This window comes from Dipodomys ordii, unplaced genomic scaffold, assembly GCF_000151885.1.
Source record: "Dipodomys ordii isolate 6190 unplaced genomic scaffold, Dord_2.0 Scaffold100, whole genome shotgun sequence".
In the NCBI taxonomy this organism is placed as follows: Eukaryota; Metazoa; Chordata; class Mammalia; order Rodentia; family Heteromyidae; genus Dipodomys; species Dipodomys ordii.
Window position 1 is genome coordinate 1,979,182 of NW_012267316.1, and position 25,000 is coordinate 2,004,181.

Sequence of the window (25,000 nt, forward strand, 5' to 3'; positions counted from 1 at the left end):
GTTGAGCATTTCTTCATGTGTGTATTGTCCATCCTTCTTTCCTCTTTAGAGAAGTTTCTCTTTAAGTCTTTAGCCTACTTATTTATTGGGAAGTTGTTTTTTTGAGGATTTGTTGTTGGGGGATTTAATTTTTTGAGTTCTGAGTATATTTTAGATATGAGATCCTTGTCTGTTGTATAGCTAGTGAAGATCTTCTCCCAATCCGTGGGCTTGATATTGATCTTGCTAGCTATGTCCTTTGCCAGGCAGAAGCTCTGTAACTTCATGCAATCCCATTTGTCCAACCTTTCTTTGATTTGTTGCGTTTCTGGGTCTCTATTAAGAAAATTTCAGCCTGTGCCAAGGCGACCTAGGGTTTCTCCTATTCCATCCTGTAATGTTTTCAGAGTGTCTGCTTTGACTCTGAGGTCTTTGATCCATTTGGAGTTGATTCTGGCATATTTTTTTCTTTTTGCTTATGTGGTGCTGGGGAATCAAACCCAGGGCTTCAGGCATGCAAGGCAAGTGCTCTACCATTGAGCCACCTTCCCAGCCCTGATTCTGGCATATTTTTGAAGTGAGATCTCTCTAATATTTTCTCAGGTTGGCCTTAAACTTTAAACCCCATATCTCTACTTCCTAAATCATTAAAGAGGTTGGTTTTGTTTGTGTTTTGGGGGGGGGTTCTTTTTGCTTTTTGTATTTTGGTACTGGAGTTTGAGGTCAGAACTTAACATTCACTTGCTCAGAGCTGGTACCCTATCTCTTGAGCAACAATACCAGCATGGATTTTTGCTGATTATTTTGGAGATGGAGTATCACAGACTTTTTTTTGCCTAAGCTGGCTTCAAACTATGGTCCTCTGGATTTCTTCCTTCTGAGTAGCTAAGATTATAGATGTGAGACATCAGTGACTAGCCCTAAAGGTGTTTTTGAGGTTGGGCTGGAAGAAATTTGAACAAAGCAAAGCTCAAAGAATTGTGTACTGTCAGCTGCAGGGAGACAGCCCTTTGGGCATCCCAAGGAACAGCCTAAACTCTTCTTCTACTGTGTGTATGTGTCTGTCTGTCTGTCTGTATGTGTGTGTGCGTGTACATGCCAGTACTGAGGCTTTAACTCAGAGCCTAGACACTGTCCCTTAGCTTTTTCTCTCAGGCTGGCATTCTACCTCTTGAGTAGCAGCTCCACTTCTGGATTTTGGATGGTTAATTGGAGATAAGAATCTCATGGACTTTCTTACCCAGACTGGCTTCAAACTGAGATCCTCAGATCTCAGTCTCCCGAGTTGCTAAGATTACAGGTATGAGCTGTACGCACATAGCTCTCTACCCTGTCTTGTTGAAAGCTTTTATGCATCTCAGAATTCCCTTTCAAGATAAGTACCTCTTAGCCACCATGATGCAGACCTGCACTCAGACATCTGATCTCCTTTGTGTCTCCTCAACCAAAGGCTCAAGGACATCCCAAACCAATCTCTTTGCATGCTAGCTGGTAGCACCTCACTGCCAGTCTAGCATGTGTTCTTTCAAACAGGTCACATCACTCTGAATCTGTCAACAGTGGTCCTGTAATAATAAGACTTAACTACCACCCATGAATATGCATAGGAGCTGCAGCTGTTCTCCAACATCTGCTGCACATCTGCCTCAAATCTCTTTTAGCACATTATGGGTCCTCTCTCCCTTGTGTTCTAACTTAATGACAGACCTGCAAATTACTAAGGAAACAAGTCATATAACCCTTCAAGTGGCCAGTTGACAGGTTTTAAATGTTCTTGGTTGGTGTATGTCTGCCTTACTGCCTCTTGTCTTTGGAGGAATCATTTCTATTGTTACTACTTAAACTTTTTGACAATTAGTTACCTTAGACATCAATCTTTTGGGAGGACTTTTAACAATTGTCAAGCTCAGCCTCAGGAATAGAGTCAGAGATACTGGGTCTCATCTAGAGAAGCTGACACAGGCCCGACTTGCTCTTGGTGACATTTGGATTCTCGTGCTTTGCTGCACGGCACTTACCCCTCCAAGTGTCTGCTTAGCCACAGCATTTGAACAGATGAAAGTCAAGCATTTGTTTCTTTTCTCTTTTTTGGTACATTTGTTCAGGCTCTCATGAAGCTTCACCAAAGCACCAGAGAGTTCTCTGATGGCCAAAATTATTCTGCCATCCAAAATAATATTCTCTCTACCACCTCCTGACATACTGCAGTAATGTTTTGGGAAGGTTAAAGGGAGACAGAGTGGGAGGGGGTGGGATCTTGAGGTAGCTGAAATAAAAGCGGTGATGTCTTTGGATTTGCTTATTTGGCACTAACCTTACCTGTCACCGGCATCAGTTTGGACACACCATTTGGGTAACATAATGACTAGTTAGCAGCCTACTCTAAGCTTCTGGGGAAGGCATCTTATTTTTTCTTTCTCTCTGCCCTTCAGTATGTGTGTAAGCTTTCTTAATGAGATTTCCAGCCTGGTGACACACTGTGATGTCAATCATCCTCTCTGGTTCTTACCAGATGCCTCTGAAATAGACCACTGCCCACAACCTGGCAGGTTGAGTATGTGGATGGTGAAGACAATTAAGAGAGGCCAATTAGCACACTAGATCAGCAGCAAACTTGCCTTTCCTGTGCAGTCACTGTGCAATGTTTGCTCCAGAAATTTCTTCATAGCAATGTTACAGGCTGTTCTTTTTTACCCTGAGAGGTGAAAACAAAATAAGAACTAAAATTGGAGTGTGTGGAGCCATCTGGATCAGATGCAGCACAGAGACAACGGCCTGGCAACTTTTCTAATCCTTATCATGCAATAAGAGTTACTAAGGGCCCAGAAAGCCAACTCTACTCAAGGAGATGGGATAATAAAAGTGATTCTATACTAGAATTTCTCTGGCAAAAAGCTGTCCCTGAAAAAATATCTACAAGCACTCAGTACTTCCCTTTACCTAGTTCTCTGTCATTTTGTAGAATCAGCCACAGTAGGCATTCTTTTGTGTCTTCCTAATAAGAGCTTTAGAATCCCAGAGAAAATCTCTTGGATGAATTGTAATTGTTTGAACACTAGGAACTGGTGGCTCAGACCTGTAGTCATAGCTACTCAGGAGGCTGAGATCTGAGGATTATTGTTTAAAGGTAACAGGTCTGTGAGATCCTTATCTCTAATTAACCAGCAAAAATCAGAAGTGACCACGCGGTTCAAGTGGTAGAGCACCAGCACTGTAAGAAAGAACCAAGCAAGAGCATGAGGCCCTGAGTTCAAGCCCAAGTACCAGCATACTCATGCCAGAGCAAGCATACATACACACACACACACACACACACACACACACACACACACACACACAGGATCATCAGATTCACCTGATGATATGGTATGATTGGATAGCTATGATCTGTGACCTAGATGGCCCACCCCTATCTGTGTGTCCTTCATCTGTGTGTCCTTCAACTGTGTCCATGCTGTCCTTTCCCTCAGTTTTCTCATCTGCAGTACAAGCGTAGGATGACTTGCCTTTCTCAATCCACAAAATTTCATAAAGCCAAGCATGTAATGTTTTCTATGCTATTAGGAATTCAAATATGTAAGTTGGTCCCTCCTATTTTAAATAGAAATGCTTTCTATCATTGTAAAATTATGTCTGTTTATTCTTAAACATTTTTCAGGAAAATACAAAGCAGACTGAAAATTATTTTTATTGTCAAGGAAAATGAACATTGCTAACAATTTGGGACTATTTTCCTGCTCGATATTCTTGTGCATATATTTCCTGTTTACAAAAATGGCATCATGCTATACAAATTGTTTGCAAATGCAATTTGTATTTAATGTGGTATGAAAACATGTAAGCTATTATTATTTTACTATGAAAAAGAAAGCAACCTAGATGCAAGTTGAAGACAGCACAAATATAGGCAGCATATGGCATTTCTCCGCTGTGTCAAAGTGAATTATTCATAAGCATTTGTCAGAAATATCCAAGGTTACTGAGCTATTCTGGAACAAAGGGTACAAATTCTGAGGCAGAGATTGCTACATGCTTGATAAAAACCTGTTTTGTTTTTCTTCCTGAGCACATGGCTGAACTATATTTGCTGGAGCCCCTTGAAATTAATGTGGTCATTTGACTGGGGATTGGCCAATAGAACAGAAGTGGAACAAGTGCTAGCTCAGATCACATGGTCAGTTAAGACTTTTGCCCAGAACATGGAATCTCTCACCTCTGCCAACTGAAGGGGAATCCATGTGCATAAGCTAGATCTCCAGCCAATCACACATTGATTTTGAAATTAATAAAAAGTACACTTCTGCTAAGTGACTGAACTTCAGAACTTTATATTATAATAACTAGCCTTGCTTAGCTTAACTCATAAGGCTTTACATATTTCCCAGTAACATATATAGTCATTCTTAGGATTTGAAAGGATCTGTTTCCAGGAAACCCATGGAAAAACCATGGAAACGATAATCTACTGAAATCCCTTATATAGAATGGTACAGTATTCACATATAACCTATGCAATCCTCTCCTGAACTTTACATTACCTCTAGATCACTATTATTACTGTCATGTAAATGTTATGTAAATAGTTCCTGTGCTGTGTCTTTTAAGATGTAATAAAAAGAAAAGCCTGCAGATTTTCAGTAACATGGCAAGTATTTTTGGTTGCAGTTGGTTGAATCCATGGATATGGAATCCATGGGTTCATATTGCTGATGACACAAGTTGTACTCTGAAGTAGATTCAGAGCATTCAGGCATATAGACCTCACTATAAATTATAGATTGTTTTAATGTCAGAAGTAAAGATTGGGAATCTTAACTTGATACAAATCAGTTTCTTCCCACTTCCTTATTAAAGATTCTCAAATTGCTATTCCTAGAGACAAAGTCTTTTTCCTATATATAAAATTAAGACTGAAAATGCAAATGTCTCTAAGAGAAGTAACACTTTTATTTTACTTCAATGTGTAAAGAATGGATGAAATTTCAATAGCTAAAAGACTGAAATAAAAAGAAAAAAGGAAAAGGAAAAGAATATTACAAAAGAAAAGAACATTATAAAAAGAAAGGAAGGAAGGAGGGAGGGAGGGAGGGAGGGAAGGAGAAAAAAGGAAAGAAGAAAGGAAAGAGAAGGAAAGGGAGTATATGGTTCAAAGTTCAAATATTTCAAAGATCTCAGGGAGGGCTATCAGATGTATTTAGGTATAAAGGCAATGCCTACTTTAAGCACTAAAAAGGACCATGAATTGAGGAGAATGGTATAATGTCAGAATCTGTAAAGAGTCTGAGGTTTTAGGTTACTTGCAACTGAGTAAATTAACTCCACATGGTATTTTGTAGATCTGATAGAGAACACAAAATCTCCAGGTCAGAGAAAAAGAACTAATATTCTGAGATCACAGCCAGCATCATGAACTTAGGTTCCCTTTGCTTTCCCGTGCCTCCTCGCGACCAGGCAGAAGATGTGGAAGAAGATCACACATGTTATGTCTCAGTTGAGGCATGATGAATTTAAGAAATCCAAATACTTAATAATAGGCTGTAAACAAACCTGATAGACATTTGTCCTGAAAAGACACAACTTTATTATATTGGACAGTAAACAAATCTACCATCTGCTCCAGGCAATTTTTTTTTTTGTCGGTCATGGGGCTTGAACTCTGGGCCTGGGTGCTGTCCCTCAGCTCTTCAGCTCAAGGCGAGCGCTCTACCACTTGAGCTACAGCGCCACTTCCGGTTTTCTGGTGGTTTATTGGAGGTAGGAGTCTCACGGTCTCTCCTGCCTGGGCTGGCTTTGAACCATGATCCTCAGATCTCAGCCTCCTGAGTAGCTAGGATTACAGGCATGAGCCACCAGCACCCGGCTAGGCAATTTTTTTCTAAAATATCTTAACAACAAAAAGTAGCACTTCTCATAGGACATGTAGGAACATGAGAGATCATGGAGTATTGTCTCAAGTAGTTAATTGCAATGTTTAAATGCTTACCACTTCAAAGAGGAAGCAGCAGAGTATAGTACATTCATCGATAAATGGAAATGTTCCATGGAAAGAGCATATGGTTAAGAACAAAGTTTTGGAATGAGATGGTCTTAAAGTTGAAATCTGTTTCTATCATTTGTTACTTACATGTTTTTGCTTGATATCTTTCAACTTCAGTTACCGAAATAATAGTATAAATTTCAAATATGGCAAGAATATTAAATAATATCATGTCATACAATGTGTAACACATGGTTAAATCTTGGAATTTGATTCACATTATTATTACTTCATCTCTGAATAAGTATGCACAAATATTTCCTTGGTACCTACCAGTAGCCTAATAGAGCATTAATGTCGATGTAAGAGATAATGAAAAAATACATTAGATTCCCTGTCCTGGATGAAAAAATTACACTATAAAAACTTACAACCAATCTAGCACCAATTTAATTTGGATGGATAAAGTTATGTATGTTCTATGAAACTGAGAACTTTGTTTTCTTAGTCTCATGTAGCATATAAGTAGGTTTTGTTTTTAAAACCTGTAGGATAAGCTGGGCGCCGGTGGCTCATGCCTGTAATCCTAGCTACTCAGGAGGCTGAGATCTGAGGATCACAGTTCAAAGCCAGCCTGGGCAAGGAAAGACTGTGAGACTCTTATGTCCAATAAATCACTAGAAAAACGGAAGTGGTGCTGTGACTCAAGACATAGAGCGCTCGCCTTGAGCTCAAGAGCTGAGGGACATCACCCAAGCCCAGAGTTCAAGCCCCACGACCGACCCAAAAAAAAACAAACACCAAACCTGTAGGATGACTATCAAATAAAATGGTTAGAGAATGACTAAAATAACTCAAACTATTGTTAAAATCTTCCTCATAATAAACCAGACTTGCAGAAGGCTTACTAGTTGGTAAGGACATAAGACTTGATCTGTGTCCCCTGAAGTTTTGATAAGAAAGGAAATGTAAAAGATGATAAGTTCGCTTCAAATTCCTGGGCCAAACAGAGGGCTTCTTATAGACACAAAGCTAGTAATATCAGGTTAACACTGTGGCTATCCTGCTTGAAGGTTACATGGATTCCATGGCTGAAGAGAAATATCAGAGATTATTGGACAGGGCTCTACTGGACAGAGAGTCTAGGCATTGTCAGGAAGCTATCAGATATGTGAAAATGGAGCCAAGAAACTTGGGAGGATGAGTAGGTTAGAAGGGATGAAGGAAAATGATGGAAGGGATGGCATTAATCAGGATGCATTATTCTCATAAATAGTTATGTTGAATGGAAACCTTTTTGCAAAGCTCCTTACAGATAATAATAAAATTAATTGTTAAATAAAATATAAAACCACAACAAAGAAACTACCTGAATGGGTGCAAGACAGCAAGATTTTTTTAAATGCGACATCTTTATTGAGCTATAGTTTACATAGTATAAAATGTGTGTACAGTCAGAGTGCAAAGTTTGGTGAGTATAGAAAATGTACATATATATGCAAGTATTTTCATACTCCAACTTTATAATCTTCCATCACCCCCACATAGTCTTTTATCATATTTTAGTCCATTTCTCTTCCCCAAGCAGCCAGGGGATCTATTTCTGTCTTCATAGTTTTCTCTTTTCTGCATCTTTCCCATGAATAGACTCATATAACATATGTTCTTGAGTGAATGACTTCTTTCACTTATCATATGCTTTTCCTTTTGGTTTTTCTAAGTCACATATTCAGAAGTTCATTCTTTTATATGATTTCATATAGTCTTTTACTGTGTATATAAGATATTTTGTTGACCAATTCATTTGTTGCTGATTGGGTTATTTCTTATTTAGGGAAAAGGCTAGAGGATTTACTTGGCATTTTACCAAGGAATTTTTCCTCTAGCCCCAGTAGATTTCACCATTCATGATGACAAAATTTTAACTAGCCTTGACTTTGTGGTCAACTTTGTCTTATAGACTTCTTCTCTAGGCAAGATGTTTGTCTGCTTTTACCCAAAGATCTCTCATTTTTATTTTAAGAATAACTATTTCTAAGGCTGAGCTTAATGGATCCCAACTATACGGGCGAAGTAGGTATGTGGACCTTGGTCTCCATGCAAAAATGTGAGACCGTATTTGAAAAATAACTAAAATAAAGTATGGTGGGGAGTGTGGCTCAAGCAGTAGAGCACTTCCTTAGCAAGCGTAAGGCCCTGAATTCAACCCCCAGTACTGCCAAAAATAAAAATCAATGCTTCATTTTTGTTTCTACCCTTCCTGTCAATTTCTAAGTGTCCTGTAATGGGTGCTTTTGACAGTTTTATCTGATATTGTTCAAAGGAACAACTGACTTTTTTGCTCTACTCTAGCCAGGAGTCCCTTTGTTGTAAAGGATGTTGAAAGTCAGGATGTCAAGCTTGAATCCTCTGTGAGGAAACGGTTATTCTGAGTTTTGTAAAAATATACCTGGTGTGATGCCTCAGAGATATTAGTGTACAGAAGCAGGGGAGGCAGTTGGAGAAGAAAGATTCCAACCAGGAAATTCTTGTACCAATCAAACAGGAGAAGTTGAAGGATTTTTAACTCAATTAAATATATTGTAGTTCAGTTCTGGAGAGTTTTACTTAAAGATCTGTGCTCCCTCCGGGATGTAAGTTTGATGCTATTAAATGTATTCCTCCTGAGGCTATGCGCTCTCTCCCACATGCTCTGCTATCCATCACTGCTTGATTTCTTGGGGGTGCTGCAATGTCTTTGGTCTGCACAGTGTTTCTTGGTACTGTCTTTTGCTCACCATTGTCCCCTGGAAAAATGCTACACATCATCCAGTAGGCCTTACATGACATTGTGAGAATCTTCTGTGCAGTTGGATAGCTATATTGATTGTACATTTATAGCTTTCATTAGTTTTGCACTAGTGGGGTTAGAGTCTACACCATGTAGTTCTTACTGTAGTCTAAGAAGGTGATAAATGCTTAGAAATAGAATATGTGTTTGTTTGGTCAGTATGTTAGGGAGCTTCCCATTAAAGTACCAAATACTTGGAATAAATCAACTTATAAAGAGGAAGTGTTTATTTTGGCTCATATTTTGGAGGATTTCAGTCCATGGTTAGTTGGCCCTGTTACTTTTGAGTATGTTGTGGCTCAGCAAATCAAAATCCGAGGTATTTAGTACAGCAAAGCTCTTCACCTCATAACTAAAGGAAAAAGAAAAAGACTCTGTGGCCTTAAGATCCCCTGGAGGGCATGCACGGATGACCAAAAATCTCCCAGGAGGCCCCATATCCCAATTGTGTCAAGCTTGGACCAGGCTTTTACCATGTGGGTTTTAAATGGACATTTATGATCCAAACTGTAGCAGACAGTATACAAAATTATTTTAAATGGAAAGTTGCACACAATACTTATTAATGCTATGGCCCTGGATAAATTACTTAACCTCTCTAAGCCTCAGTTTATTTTTGAATAGTGCAGATAATCGTTAAACTTATTGAGAAGATTAAGTGAGAAAACACATTTAATAGCTCTTAGCACAGAGCACCAGCATGCAACAAATGCTCAGTAAAGGCAAATTGCTAATCAGATACCAATGGAATCACTGTTGGTGGCAATGGAAGGAGCTGCTCAGCTACACACAGGAAGCATATTTGACTCTTGGGTTTTCCCTGTGTTAATGCCAAGGCCCCTATCCCAGCCTGAAGGTAAGTAAAGGACATGGTGTAGGGTAATTACTGCTGAGTAGGGGAATTCTCTTGAGAACTGTGCTTCACCAAGAGGATTTTTTTGGGGGAACTGCCTGTGATTTGATTTTCTTGTTACTTCCCATGAGTCTTTCCTGGCATTCTTCCATTCAGTGAATGTCTTAGCATCTACTTTTTGAAAACTCGAAGTAACATAGGTGGTTGTAGGATGGGCCGAATAGCCAAAAGATTGAAGAGAGGCCTTGGGGCTGCCTTGCTCACTACCAGGAGGACAAAGCAGCCTCAGGCCTGAATGAAGGATGGCATGCATAGACTGTTGACATATACCATGCCCAGTTGATGAAGAACTCTTTGTTAGTCACCTAGGCAAATGTCCTTGTGAAGAAGACACCCTTCATGGGTAATAGTCATGGCATTTGGAAGATATGGGAGTAATAACTACAAAAACAGACAAGAGTAGCTAAGTTGCTAAGAGGCTATTGCTAAGTTGCACTGAGTCCCTGTAGAAGCATAATGAAAAACTGAAGATTGTGAATTTATAATTTGTGAAAGAAGGTAAAAGTTGGAATGTCTTTCAGCTGTTTTTCAAAGAGGCCTTTAACTCCTATAATGAGAAATCTGATTCAGCAGAGGACATACTAAAGAAACAGAACTCAGAGTCACTTAAACGCTCATCTTAGGAAGTCTGATTTCTCAAGTTTAGAAGCCTGGCTAAGAGAACTTGGCCCCTAAAACCTTGGACAGGTCTTCGAAGTTGCTCCTGTGGAGATGTCTTTATGGACCCTACCATGCTGACACGTTCCAGCTCTCCCTTCTAAAGGCCCTCCACCTGGAGGGTGCAGAGAGCCCCACAAGGGCCTGGGCCTTCCTCAAGAGTTTCTCTTTCCTCCTTGGGTCTCAGGCTGATTACTAGAAGTAAATCTGAACATAACACAGATCAGAGTATTCTGAACCTGAGACAGGAGGAAAGATACAGTTCAGGACCAATAAAAAATACCTTGCATCTTGCAGTAGTAATGAAAGGATGTCCCTGGGAGAGGATTTTAAGGATGTGTGATGAAGGGGGATGGTGAGAGATCACCAGCATCGGAAGAGAGGCTGTCTGTTACAGACCTAGATTCATTCATACCAATGGGATCACTAGAGTTGAGTCAGTAAGGACCATGTGGTAGTACTTACTCAGTGAAAGCCAGGAGGTTAAAATGGCTGTAATACTGAAAAGGCCCATGGGCTAGTCAATATGGATCCACTCAGATAAGTGTAGAGAAGGTTAATAGTGCTTATTATCTGTAGATAGAAACAACATGACTTAAAGAGGAAGAAGATGATGTAGTTGCTCTACTGTGATGTGAAAATAATCATAATCACTTGGTCAGATTCAGAACCCACTGAATTAAAGGAAGGAATAAAGCTAATGAGTATTTAATCTAATGATTCTTCATGATTTTCTCTTCAAAGGTACCTATAGCCTTCACTCTGATGACTGTACTGGAGATATGAAGAGACTAGAGTATTAAGAAGACTATTGGAAACAAGGTCTCAATTGATATAGACATGCAGAAATCCAAAGCATCACTGGGAACTATCCAGAATTACAGTGATACTGAACAATCAAATAGGAAAAAAAAAGATGGCTCAGTTGATATTACCTAAACACTGACATCAATGTGATGGGGACATGAATCACATCCACAGTAGTAAATTCCTATAGGACTCACAAGAACAAAAATAACAACAAAAAACTTCTGAGAGTTGCCTCTGAAGATCCATACTGCCTCCACCAAAAACTAACTTGTACACAGCCCTCATATAGCTCTTTTCCTTAAGAAGAACAATCTACTCTCAGTGACAAGGTAGCTAAGGGCCATTTGCTTATTATTAAAGAGCTGTATACTTGTTTTGATTATAGATTTGCCTCTCCTGTCTGTAGAACCACAGATAACATGCCTCCCCAGGACTGCAGCATGGAACCCTACATTCATAGCCTCTAACCATAGGACTTACTTTATAGAGAAGGTGGAGGTGTGCCCCCATAAGGAGCCACTGCTTCTGTGTGTACTATATCATTCAGAAGCAGTCAACCATGTAGTGTGTGAATGGATTTCTAAATGCACAAGTGATGCATAGAAGGAACCCTATGGATGACAGAGTTCTACCTTTCAGAATGTACATTTAATTAAAGACCCCCCCTTTATGCCTTTGTGTCCCCAATTAGAAGACAACATTAATATTAGAAAAACTGGAATGGCTCCCACTAAATCCCAATCACTGTCTCTCCACAGGGGTACTTTGTGTTTCCCATCCCTGTAACTTTGGACTCTGCAGGGCTGTAGGTACAACTTGGGCAGAAGCCCTGGAAGGAACATCCAGATCCTCAGATCCAGACCTTCAGATGTATCAATGACTTCTCTTACTCTCAACCTCTTTCTCTTCTTGAAATTTCCTAGACATATTTTGTCTTTAGTTCCTGGTGTTTCAGTCTTCTGTGTATATTCCCTAGATGCCTTTGCATAAGGGCAAGGTAATGTAGACACAGTCACACATTCAGTTGCAAGCATCCTCATCCCAGTTCTATTTATTTCAATAACATTGACAAAAGAATCAGATCATCTAATGTATGTGAGAGCCATTTTACTATTTAAACACTTCCTACTTCCTGATGCATGCCAGGCAGTTAGCCAAATTCCAGGCCCACATCCAAATGAATAGCTAATTTATATGTAACTGGTTCATGCAAAGTTAGTCTTTCTATCAAACTGTAATAATTTGTACACATTGCTTTTGTTTGAAGGGCTAACATATAACTAATGATAATAAACATATACTAATAAACATACAGTAATCATATATCATGCCTTGGTTTCCTTTTTAAAAAATGAACACTTGTGCTAAGTTATCTCTATGAACTTCCCTCTCTCCAAAAAGTTAATATTCTAATTCAAACAGTGATTGGATCAAAACATTTTTTGGCAATACTGTGATTTGTACACAGGGCCTCATGCTTGCTCCAGAAGCGTTTTACTACTTGGCCCACAACTCTGCTTTCACTATTTTTAATATGGTATCATATATATCCTGGACTGTGAAGCTCCTATTTATACTTTCAGTGTAGCTCGGTTGACAAATACACTCTACTATCCCAAGCTTTTTATTGGTTATATGAGGTCCACAGAACTTTTTTTTACTTGGACTGGCCTTGAACCCTGATCCTTCCAATCTCTGATACACAAGATTCACAGGCATAAACCACTATACCCAACCCAGACCAAAATGTTTGTTATTATGCATTTAAAGACACAGAAATGTGTTTAAATATATCCTCATTGGGGCCTATTTTATATGAGTCCACTTGACCTAAAGTCTCCTAAATTGTCCTCACCAAAGCTCAGCCCTTCAGAAATGCAAGTATGATCTGGAAAAATGCTTTCAAGTAAGGCTTTAAGTTTTTAATCCCAAGCCCTATTTCAACTCAATTATTCATCTCATTGCAAATGTCTCTATCAATTTCCTAAAGATAAATATGCATGAAGTTTGGACTCCAGAATTAAACTCTGGGATTTTGAGGCTGATTTTTGTAAATGAAGTTAGATGATAGCAAATTCAGAAACTGAATATAAATGTATGTGAGCATGCAATTGAATCACTTAGCACTCCTCAGAAGAAAACAGTTTCTACAAATATTCTCTTCCCTGTAAATTCTAGGTGATTTTCTCACCATAAATCTTGATGAAGTTAATAAAGTAAATTTTGATTCATTGTTTTATCCTGAATTAATCACACACAATTTCAAAAACATATCCACTAATGATCTGGGGGATTGTATCAACAGCTCCTAAACAGAAAAGAAGCCCTTCTTCTTGGAAAATAAAAATATATACCAATATCTATAGGATAGAAAACCATAGTTGGTGGAAGAGTAAACTTGTTCAACCACTTTGGAACGCAGTATGGAGGTTCCTCAAAAGACTCCACATAGAGCTCCCCTATGACCCAGCAATCCCACTTTTGGGCATTTACCCACATGTTCACAAACAAGACCACACTAAAGCTACAAGCACAACTATGTTTATTACAGCATTATTTACCATAGCTAAGATATGGAACCAACCCAGATGTCCCTCAGTAGATGAATGGATCAAGAAAATGTGGTATATATATACAATGGCATTCTATGCCTCCATCAGAAAGAATGACATTGCCCCATATGTTAAGAAATGGAAAGACTTGGGGAAAATGTATTAAGTGAATTAAGCCAGACCCAAAGAAACATAGGTACCATGGTTTCCCTTATCTGCAATAACTAGTGTATGTCAAGACAAGAAGAAGGGGTCAAAAGGTATGTACACATAACCAAATAAAATGAAGTTAAACGAAATGAACCCCAAGATAGGGACACAAGTGGTTTTTTCTTTCTTGCTATTGTTTCTAACGTATTTATAATGTACCATGTGATTTTTTGTTGTTGCTTTGTATGTTCCTCCCCCCACGGTATAACCCTTGTTTTCACTGTATTTGGTGTTGGTATAATTTGTGGAGGGGAAGGGAAAAAAATGCTTAAATAGGGATACAAGTTGACCCATTGTAACAATGAGAAGTACAAGACACTATGTTGAAAAACGAACTTTACAATTTAGGCGAGCAGGGGCGGGGGTCGAGGGGGTGGTTACAGGAGTGTAGTTGTGGAGGCCAGAGGGAAGGGATGGTAGGGGAAAAAAACAAAGGAGGAGGCAACAATGCTGGGTAAGAAAAGTACTCATTACCTTGCTCATGTAACTGTAACCACTCGGTACAGCATTTTCACAATAAAAAAATTATTAAAAAAGAAAAAGAAAAAGAAAACCAAACATTTGGGGTTTGGAATATGGCTTAGTGGTAGAGTGCTTGCCCAGCATGCATGAAGCCCTGGGTTCAATTCCTCAGTACCACATAAACAGAAAATCCAGAAGTGGCACTGTGGCTCAAGTGGTACAGGGCTAGCCTTGGGCAAAAGAAGCTCAGGGACAGTGCCCAGGTCCTGAGTTTAAGCCCCAGGACTAACAAAAAGAATGAAAGAAAAAAAAAAGAAAGACAAACATTAGACCCTCAATGTGTTCCGCCATTTTCAGTAGAAATGAAATTTTATGGCTGCAAGAACAATGTGTCCTATTTAAATGTTACCTACTTGACATATTATTTCCTGCCTTGTTCTCATGGGTTTACAAAATCTTGGTGAGATCATCAGATTTATGGATGGTAAAAGATGAACCATTTTGGATAACGTAACAGCCAATAGACATTCAATGAGTGCATGAGATGTCCAAAGAGTTTTCATTCCAGTAACATGCTTAGTCCTCGTAGCTTCCATTTACAGGTAAGAGATGCAGATGACAGAAAAACAGAATATCTTGTGTAAGGTCACACAGTGGGTTACGAGCAAAGTGACAAATAGAACCTAGATTTTAGAGCCTGAGTTCAGAGTCATTGGCTCTTACTTGGAAGTTGATTGCTCTCCCAGGGACTCAGTGCTGGAGGCTTGGTCCCAGGATACTACTGTTGGAAGGCAGTGGAGCTTTTGGTAGTGGGGCCCTTAAGGGAGGCCCTTAAATTATTGGGCATGTGCCTTTGCGAGGGTGAAACCCAGGCATCTTCATTTTTCTTCTTACTTACAGGGTGCTACCTAATCACAGGCTCAATACAACAGTGCCAGCCCATCATGGAATAGTATCTCCAGAGCTCTGAGCCAAAATAAACTTTCTTCTCCATAAATTACTTACCTTGATTATAACTAGTGAAGAAGAAGGGACTCTAGGTGTAAGCATAAACTTCTCTCCTGACTTCTCCATCTCTAGTCTTTCCATTTGTCTTACCACTTGAAAAAAAATTACCTTTCTAAAATGTGGATGTGTGCAGATTTCTACTGAAAAAGTTCTCACCCAGCATTGTGGAATATGCATGTAATCACAGCTATCAGAAAGTTTTCACAGGAGGATCTTTTGAGGCTACTTCTGAAGCCAATCTGGGCTACCTAGGGATGTTCTATTTCAAGGAATTAATTTTGTGGTATACCACTAACTATAGGATAAAATCCAAAATCCCAGACATGAATTTATACACCTCACAGCAGGAATTTATGTCCAGTAATTGAAGCTTACCTCAATTCATACTATAATCTGTCTGGCCTTTTTATTCTCTACTCTTGGGCCTCTCACTGGTTTTCTTCTATATGTTAGCCAGCAAAAGTTTGATTTGGGTATTAAATGCCACTAGAGGTACAAGGCTGGAATGTCATTTGTTTTCCTGATTCAACGACCTCCCATCCAGATATAACTTGGATCCCATGAGAACAGAATCCCGCAGAATAAAGGAAGAATAGAATTGCTTTTGTACCAACAGTAGGGTCTTGGTGCTTTCTCCTTACTTGGAGTTCATCTTTGTGGAATGACACTCACATGCGTGTCTGATAGTCATGTGACAGTCATCTTGTTCATCAAACTGAGCCATTCCCACTACTGCTTGATATAGTAACATTACCTAAGCTTTCAACCCAACATGGTACTTCAAGTTTATATATATGAACATAAATATATATAATATACAAATATATGTATATATAAATATTATTTTCAAAGAACCAACCAAAAAAGAAGTATTTGAGCATTTCGTCTGTGGTTTATATAATTAAAGCCACATTAAAGAACAACACCATTTCTATGGATAAAAATTGATATCTAGTTCACAAAACAGAACTAAACTACCAACTTTTATGAGCAGCATAAATCAATATGTAATTAAGAAAGCAAATTAGGCAGATGATTAATGCTAAGAAAACTCAAGGGAGGTCTACAACCATGAGTTCTAGCATTTTTACCATAAGCTTCCTGAAATATATTGGTTCAAGTTGGAGTTTGCAAGGCAGGGAGATTTATAAAAGAGGAGGCAACTAGGCCAAAGAAATAATATGAACAAAAATTCAAAGACTAAACATTTCCTGTTTTTTGAGAGCATCAGAAAGAGAAATAAGAACTGGAATGTTGGATAATTGGAAAAGGCTTCAAAATCAGAAAGACTTGTTTAATAGTTCATCACTGAGAGTTGTATTGTATGTCATTTTGGACATATGTTTCTGGAGAAAGGACAGAAAAGCAATTTAGAAAGAAGAACATCCTTGTAGAATCATAGTGCCTGCCAGATGTAAGCTGTAGCCAAAGAATCAATCTAAGAAATTGAGAAGCCAGTGCAGAATTGAGGCAGGATGGGTATCAGCTTGACTGAGTAGTACCTATGGCATGAATTGGAGAGGTGTCGTGGGGTGAAGGGAAAAGAAACAAGAATTGTGAGAGTCTGCATTGTATCACTAAATGTAAAAATGGGTAATAACCAATGACCACAAAATTTCATTCTAAATGATAGGATAATAGTGCTATAAACCTACACAAGAGCTTCCCTGAATGATGAAAAACTAGTCTTTTCCTTTTGAAAGTCGGCTGAATTTGAAGAGGCCCTTTAACCTCATTTCTTTAGAAAACAGTGATTAAAGCCCAGTTATGATCTGAGAGAAGGGAGAAATTCAGGGATGAAGGACATTAGGAAGGCAGCAATTTATCTTAGATTGGTAGAAGGGCTGTCATCCCACAAAGAGCTAAGGAGAGTTACATACACAAAGCAATTAGTACATTTCTTACCAAATATTGTTACCCCTCCCTCATTTTTCTCCCACTTTTCCTCCCCCCCAAGTTGTAAAGTTCATTTCCAAAATATTGTCTTGTATCACTGTTGTCTTGGTTCACCCTTTGCCCATAACCCCATAACAATAAAAATAAATTAAAAACCCAAGGAGTAACACATTCACACAGCTCACAGGACTATCCCCTACAAGCTGAAGAAAATCAACTTCAGATGAGTCTCTGGGTGAGAGTAGGAAGAAAACTAAAGACTCCCTTCTAGACTCCTATTTCTCATTACTCAAACATCACTTCAAGGGAGATTGACTTTTCTTGTCATCTGGCTCAAAAACAGGAGCTCAGAGACAAAGCTCCTGTGTTTGGCTTTTCTCCAATCTGTTCTTAAATCCAGAGCACCTAGGCCTGCATTCCAATAGCCGTGTATGGCTACAGGTGTTCACAGAGCAGTTCACAGCCCAAAGTGAAACCTGGAAGCCTAGAAAATAAGTCATGCAGAAGCTCATGTGGACACAGTTCAAGACAGGCTCCACATCTTCATGTCAAATAGATTTGAGGTTAGTTCTATTCAGAATAACTAAGTAAATTGCAAGATGACCACTCTTACCAATATACTTACATTGTGCGTTTCACACATTACAGCTTCTGTATTATGCTGTAAATATTATACCAATTCAATTGTTCATGTATATTTTAGTAGTTTTGAATATCTGCTCTTGCTGTCATCTCAGCTTTCTCCTTCCTTTCTCTGCACTCCAGTGACCTGGGCTTCTTTCATTTCCATAAAAGCACTATATGCCCTTAAGTCAAACATCTTGTTTGTGCAGAGCTCTCTCTCTTGCTCTCTCTCTCTCTCTCTCTCTCTCTCTCTGAAATAAGAATGCCTCACCCCTGCTCTGGTTCATTTCACTTATTTAGCTTTCTGCTCAAAGATAAATTTCTCACAAAGGCCTGTCCTATAGCTGGCTCTTCCCAGCTCAGTTCAGGACCCTCCTGTTCATCAAAGGGCACATCTGTTTAGCTTCCACGTTTGTGCCTTGGTATTTAATAGAAATTTTGAATAACAGATTGTAGTCAGCTTCAGTTGCCTTGACTCAACTCTGCTAACACCCCATACCCAGCCTATGAATATCTTAAGGGCCAATGGATTCATTCTTAATGACCTATCCGATTGACAGATTCCACTGGCAGGAATATCTATGAGACTGTTATCTCATAACCACCAAAAAGCTAAATGTGGAGCTGTGACTCCAGTGGTAAAGCACTAGTCTTGAGCGAAAAAACTCAGTAATAGTGCTCAGGCCTTAAGTTCAAGCCCCAGGACCAGAAAGAAAAAAAAGACTTCTCTGACTAAGGAGCTATTTTATTTTGCTCAGCTTTGTAAATGTAAACAATATTGAAGCATGCAATAATAATCATTATTAATCCTTGGCATGTGGCAAAACTTGCATTTTAGTGAAATAGCTTCTTTGTTCAAAATGCACTAATATTTTACATAAATTGCGCACAGTTATTTGGTGATTTATTTTACTATTAGTTAAATACTGTACTCACTGACAGAGTATAATGTGTGAAAGTACCCAAAGATTCACTCAATTTCTATGACAAATATTGAGTAAAAACATGGAGCAGTAACTGAAGAAAATAAAGAGTTAAGGAATACAATAAGTCCACCAACGTGCAATGTAAACTCATAGTGGGCTCATAGGTCATTACAAATATACGTATATAACTAACATCTAGCTGTGGAAACCATCAAATTTTCTAATATGCTGAGGACATACAAGGTGAAATGGTACATATCTTGTCCATATGGTAACCCTGCTACACATATTTTCAATTATTTTCAATAGACTAGTTACGCTGGAAATACTAATCAGTCTCTAATTGATCAACAGAATTTCATCCATGTAAATGTTCACTCTAGTTTTGATGCATTCTTGTCAGTACTGGTGCTATATTCCCAACAATATTTTCCAAGTATGTTGCTTAAAAATGCTCAGAAACAATACTCGGCATCTGAGTGTGGTATTGCACGCCCATAATTCAAGTTAATTGTGAGATAAGAAGAAGCCAGAGTATATAGAGTTTGAGAATAGCCTGGGGCAAAATTCCTGAGACCAGAACTCAAAAATATAGAAAATATAAAAAGGACAGAGGATGAAGCTCAAGTGTTAGAGCACCTGCATGAGGCCTTGGGTTTAATCCCCTGTACCAAAAAACAAATGAAAATGATGATGATATTCTTTAGAAAATGTAATTGTCAAAATTTTTAACAGTAAATAATTAATTTGTCTTTGAATTGCTATACTTATAGTCATTAGCTGAAGAGCCACAATTTGATTGGTGATGAACGATAGATACCGCAGTGGCCCTGGTAACATAGATGGGGTTGAAGAGTTGCTATAATGGAGTGATGTGGTAGTGCTTTGAGTGGTGGTATGTGAAATGCTTCAGTACTCTTATCCTTGTCATGCTGCTGGTGTAAAAAGTCTACTATGTTTTATAAAAGTTGCAACATTTACAATTATGTATACTACATAATACCTGATAGTGATCATAAATGGCCATGTCCCTGATTTGTTGTATTCATTACATTATGCAATTGAATGCATATACAATTTTAGAATGCATTTCCACTTATGAAAGATGTTTACTGTAAGTCAGCATGCTGTCTTACCCTGCCAGAATCAGACATCTCCTCTTCCCCATGTCCGATAATTGCATCATTTTCTCTTGAGAGTAATTTAATCTTCTGTTTTTATGAGTTCTTTCTGTGATGTTCATACAACGATGAAATTGCCTAACTTTATTTTTCAGGATGTATCTGTTATTAAATGACACATGAATTGAATCTGCTTGAATCACAAATATTCTAATAATCACTTAAAAACTAACCTCTTATCAAAAGGTGGGGGTTCGGAGAGAAGAAACAGTTCATACTTTAAGAGCTGAAAAAAGATTGGCGGGTTTTTTAAAATTCATGTAAGGTATGTTTTTAAGACACTGCAAGTAAAAAGTTTTTTTTCAATTCAGTTTGCAAGAAATTCAGGACATAGCCGGGCGCTGGTGGCTCACGCCTGTAATCCTAGCTACTCAGGAGGCTGAGATCTGAGGATGGCGGTTCAAAGCCAGCCCGGGCAGGAGAGACCGTGAGACTCCTATCTCCAACAAACCACCAGAAAACCAGAAGTGGCGCTGTAGCTCAAGTGGTAGAGCGCTTGCCTTGAGCTGAAGAGCTGAGGGACAGCGCCCAAGCCCAGAGTTCAAGCCCCATGGCCGACAAAAAAAAAAAAAAAATTCAGGACACAGAAAGCTAAGAATCAAAGGGTTGTGAGATTTGATGGCATTTCTCAATTCGGTGGTGGCTTAGACCCAGTGAGCATCAGAACCTAATAGCAATGGTGATCAGCAAACAATATTTTCTCCAATTTCATTCATTCACTATACCTCAACTTATACCCAGGAATATGGATATCACTTACATCCCAAATATCAAGAGGATGTGGCCTCAGAAATAAGCTCAATAAAATATGGGACAAAATTAGAACATTTGTGTAATACCAGCCTTGTAAGAAAGTGTCAGAAGGGGCTGGGAAGGTGGCTCAGTGGTAGAGCACTTGCCTTGCATGCATGAGGCCCTGGGTTTGATTCCTCAGCACCACATAAGCAGAAAAAGAAAAAAGCCAGAAGTGGCACTGTGGCTCAAGTGATAGAGTGCTAGCCTTGAGCTGAAGAGCTGAGGGGCAGTGCCCAGGCCCAGAGTTCAGACCCCATGACCGGACCTCGCCCCCCCCCCAGAAAAAAAAAAGAGTGTCAGAAAATAATACACGGAAAAGAGAGCAACCAGCTCTATTTATCTAGGAGTTATTAGTTTTTTTTCTTCCCACAGACAGAAATAACCTATTAAATTGCTTCCTAAGATTACTAAGCATACATACTTGTATCTTCAAATCTCTTCAACTTTCTATGCGACTTCTATATTATACCTTATAGAAGAGTTGGAAGGAAAACAATGGATTTCAATTGATATATTGGAAGGAAGCAACTGCCTCCTTCTCTTCTTCCAAAGAGAGAAAGAGAAACTTTTATTCCTTCAATAAAGAATAACAAGGATCTTGAGTTCTGATCTTAACCTTTTTGGATATCAGTAAAATCTCTTTGGAGGCCAGACAGAATAAAAGAATGAACTACTAGTGGAATGATGTCAGCAAGATGGCTAACTAGCTCCTAGCATTCCCCCATCACACACGTGTGTGAATAAAAAAAAATATACTTAAACCAAAATAACTGGAGAGCTTCAAAGAACTGCAAGGTAGCTGCAGAAGTCCTAGTATACACAAAAACATAGGATCATCATGTTGAAAAGAGAAAGACTCGCCCACTTCTGCTATCCCTTCTTTCCAAATGGGATAAGCTTAGAATCAAGAGGCTTTCCTGCTCACAGAGAAAATGTAAGTCAAAGGACCCAGCCGTCCCAATAGTCATCACAGACACCTGCAGTCTTCATTCATTCACGGAGACTCACAGGCCCCGATGCCAGCTAAGGGTGCTCCCTGCAATCCCCATACCCAGCAGCCCCAGAGGAGGACCCAACACTGTGATCCTCCTCTGTCCCCGACCTCATCATGGCACACGATAATGCACTATGCCGTCTGGGAACAGAAGCCATCATTCCCGATGTAGAGGAAATGACCATTGCATCCACCCCTCCATTGTAGTTGCTGATCATCTTGGAACAGAAGCCACCATTACTGATCACGAGATAGGTAGCCATTGCATCCAGCCCTCCATCACAGAAGCATTGCTGCCACTGCGTTATACCCAACACCATATAATCTCTGAGCCAAGATGCTGCTTGTGCCCTACCCCAGGGCACACTGCTACACTGCTGCTCTACCCCTTTCCCCAATTCTCCCTGCTGGGTCCCTTCCCTTTAAGTCCAAGTTTAAGTAATACTTGCCCTTGCTAGGGGTGTCAAGCCTTCAACACATCTGAGAAGTTTCCCACTTCTAAAACTGGCACCGTACCTTTCCCTTAGGGATATGGCGGTTCTCAAAAGCTGTTTTGTTTTCTAGGGTCAAGCAAAATGTCACATTGCATCTCAGGAATCTTAGCTGAGCTTACCACCTTGCCCTTGGACTGAACAATCACAGTTCCTTATTACTCTGGAACTGGACTAGAGCCCTGTCTCTAGGGAATGCAGTCATGGCTATGCATTCCCTGCCCTGCCCCCAGGGCCCAATCCACAATGCGTTTTTTCCTCCATTTCTAGGTACTTGTTGTTCATGTACCTAGCCTCACAGAGTCTAGACTGCCACTACGTCCCATCATTCCAGTGTCCAAAGCCACCACTGATGTCAAACTTCATCCTCTAAAACCTAAGCTGCTGCTTGGCTCCATTGCTCAAAGATCCTAAATTGGATCTATGTGCTATTTCCTGGGACCCAGGCCTCCAGTGTGTCTCTTCTCCCTCCAGAGATGTGTCAATACTATGCTCTGCCTTTCAAGGTCAGAATCATAGCTGTATCACAGATCCCTCAGCCCAAACGGTTGTGTGCTTTAGAGCAACAAACTCTGGTTTAGTGGAAGAAATTCATTTACTCAATGCCTGAGAAATGAATCAGTGTCTCAAATCCCAGGTGCTATATATAATAGCTCTATAAGACCTTGAACCCAAGAACCTGGCTCTACAGGTCCTCTAGTCACCGGTGTTCTGGCATCTAGTGCAGGCTACATCACAATGAAAAATCTGCCAATAGCCAAGCACTGGTGGCTCATGCCTCTAAACCCAGCTACTTAGGAGTCTGATATATGAGGATGGTGATTTGAAGCCAATCCGAGAAGAAAAGTCTGTGGGACTCTTATCTCAAGTTAACCACCAAAAAGCCAGAAGTGAAGATGTTGCTCAAGTGGCAGAATGTCAGCCTTAAGTGAAATAGTCAAGTGAGAGCATAAGGCCATGAGGCAAAGCCCAAATACTGACACAAAAACAAAAAGAATAGTATGTACATAAGGAGAGAAGAAACAAAGTCTCCCTAGAGAAGCAAAACTGAAGGAGTTCCTCTCCATCAGAACTGCTTTACAAGAAATGCCCAAGAGACTTATTCAAGTAGAAACAAAAGGAAGGTAATTCCTGGGTGTCTGTGGCTCAGGACTGTAACTTTAACTACTCAGGAGGCTGAGATCTGAGGATCCAGGTTTGAAGCCAACTGGACAGAAAAGTCCTGAAGATTCTCATCTCCAATTAACCAGTCAAAATCTAGAAGTGGAGCTGTGGTTCAAAGAAGAGAACTAGCCTTGAACAAAAGAGCTCAGGGACAGCACCCAACTCCTGAATTCAAGCCACAAGACCAATCAAGAAAAGAAAAAGGAAGGTAATTACTGTCATGAATATATAAAATTCACTGATAGAAATAAAAACATAGTCATATCCAGAGATCAATGTTGTTTAGAATTTTCATATAAAACAGAAGTTAATTTTCATATAAAACAGAATTTTCATATAAAACAGAAGTTAAATTGCTAATTTAATATCATTTATTATAATTATATTTCATGTAGGTCTCATAGTAACTACTAAACAAAATCATAGCAGATATAGAAGTGAAACAAAGGAATCAAAGCCTAGACTTACAAAAAATTTACCAAATCATAAAGGAGCTATAAAAAGCAGAAAGCATATTTTCTCTCATATGTGGAATTAAATCTGAAAAAAATAAAAATAAAAATCTGAAAAAATATAAATAAGAGAAGAAAGGAAGAACATAAAAGAGCAGCAAGTGGAAAGAGACTAGAATGTTGCAGAAAATGAGTGTGGCTGAAGTGCATATTAATTAGGTAGGAGAATGTATAAGGAAACTCATTAGAGAAAATATAATCCAAATGCAGACTGTAAGACACACATAAAGTGAAAATGAAAGGAAAGAATAGATTATTCCATTCTAATCATTACTAAAGAGAGCAGAGGTGGCTGCCTTTATATCTGATAGAATCTACTTCAGGTAAAAATTAGTGAAAAAAAACACAAAAAGGTGATTTTTTTAATGATAAAGAGGTGAGTTCACTAAGAGAACAGAATTATATTGTTCTATAAATTAGTACCAAAATTAGAGCACCATAACCCATAAAACAACTATTAATAGACTTCAAGGGACAGATAGCCATACAATAATAGTAGGAGTCTTCCATATCTCTCTTTGATCTCTCTGTTTGATCAATCAAACAGAAAACTGGGCTCAAAGGGAAAACTGGACTCTGACTTTCAGCCAAATTGATGTAAGAAGCATAGAGGCTTTCCATCTAATGGACACAGCGCACTTCATTCTCCAGTTCATATGAACACTTAAGGACCAACAATAAATTAGGTCACAAAATGTAGTCTTAACAAATCAAAAAAAAGCTTAAATGATATCTGGTATTGTTTCAGATCCAAAATCATATGAAACTGTAACAGTAGGGAAATTTTTAAAATATTGTGAGATGAACAACAATGGAATCAAAGAGAAAAGAAGTAGCAAAGAAGTGGGGTTTTTTTTTTGTTTTTTGTTTTTGTCAGTTGTGGGGCCTGAACTCTGGGCCTGGGCATCAGCTCTTGGCTAGTGCTCTACCACTTGAACCATAGCACTTCTGGATTTTTCTGCTTATGTGATGCTGATGAATTGAACCCAGGGCCTCAGTCATGCAAGGCAAGCACTACC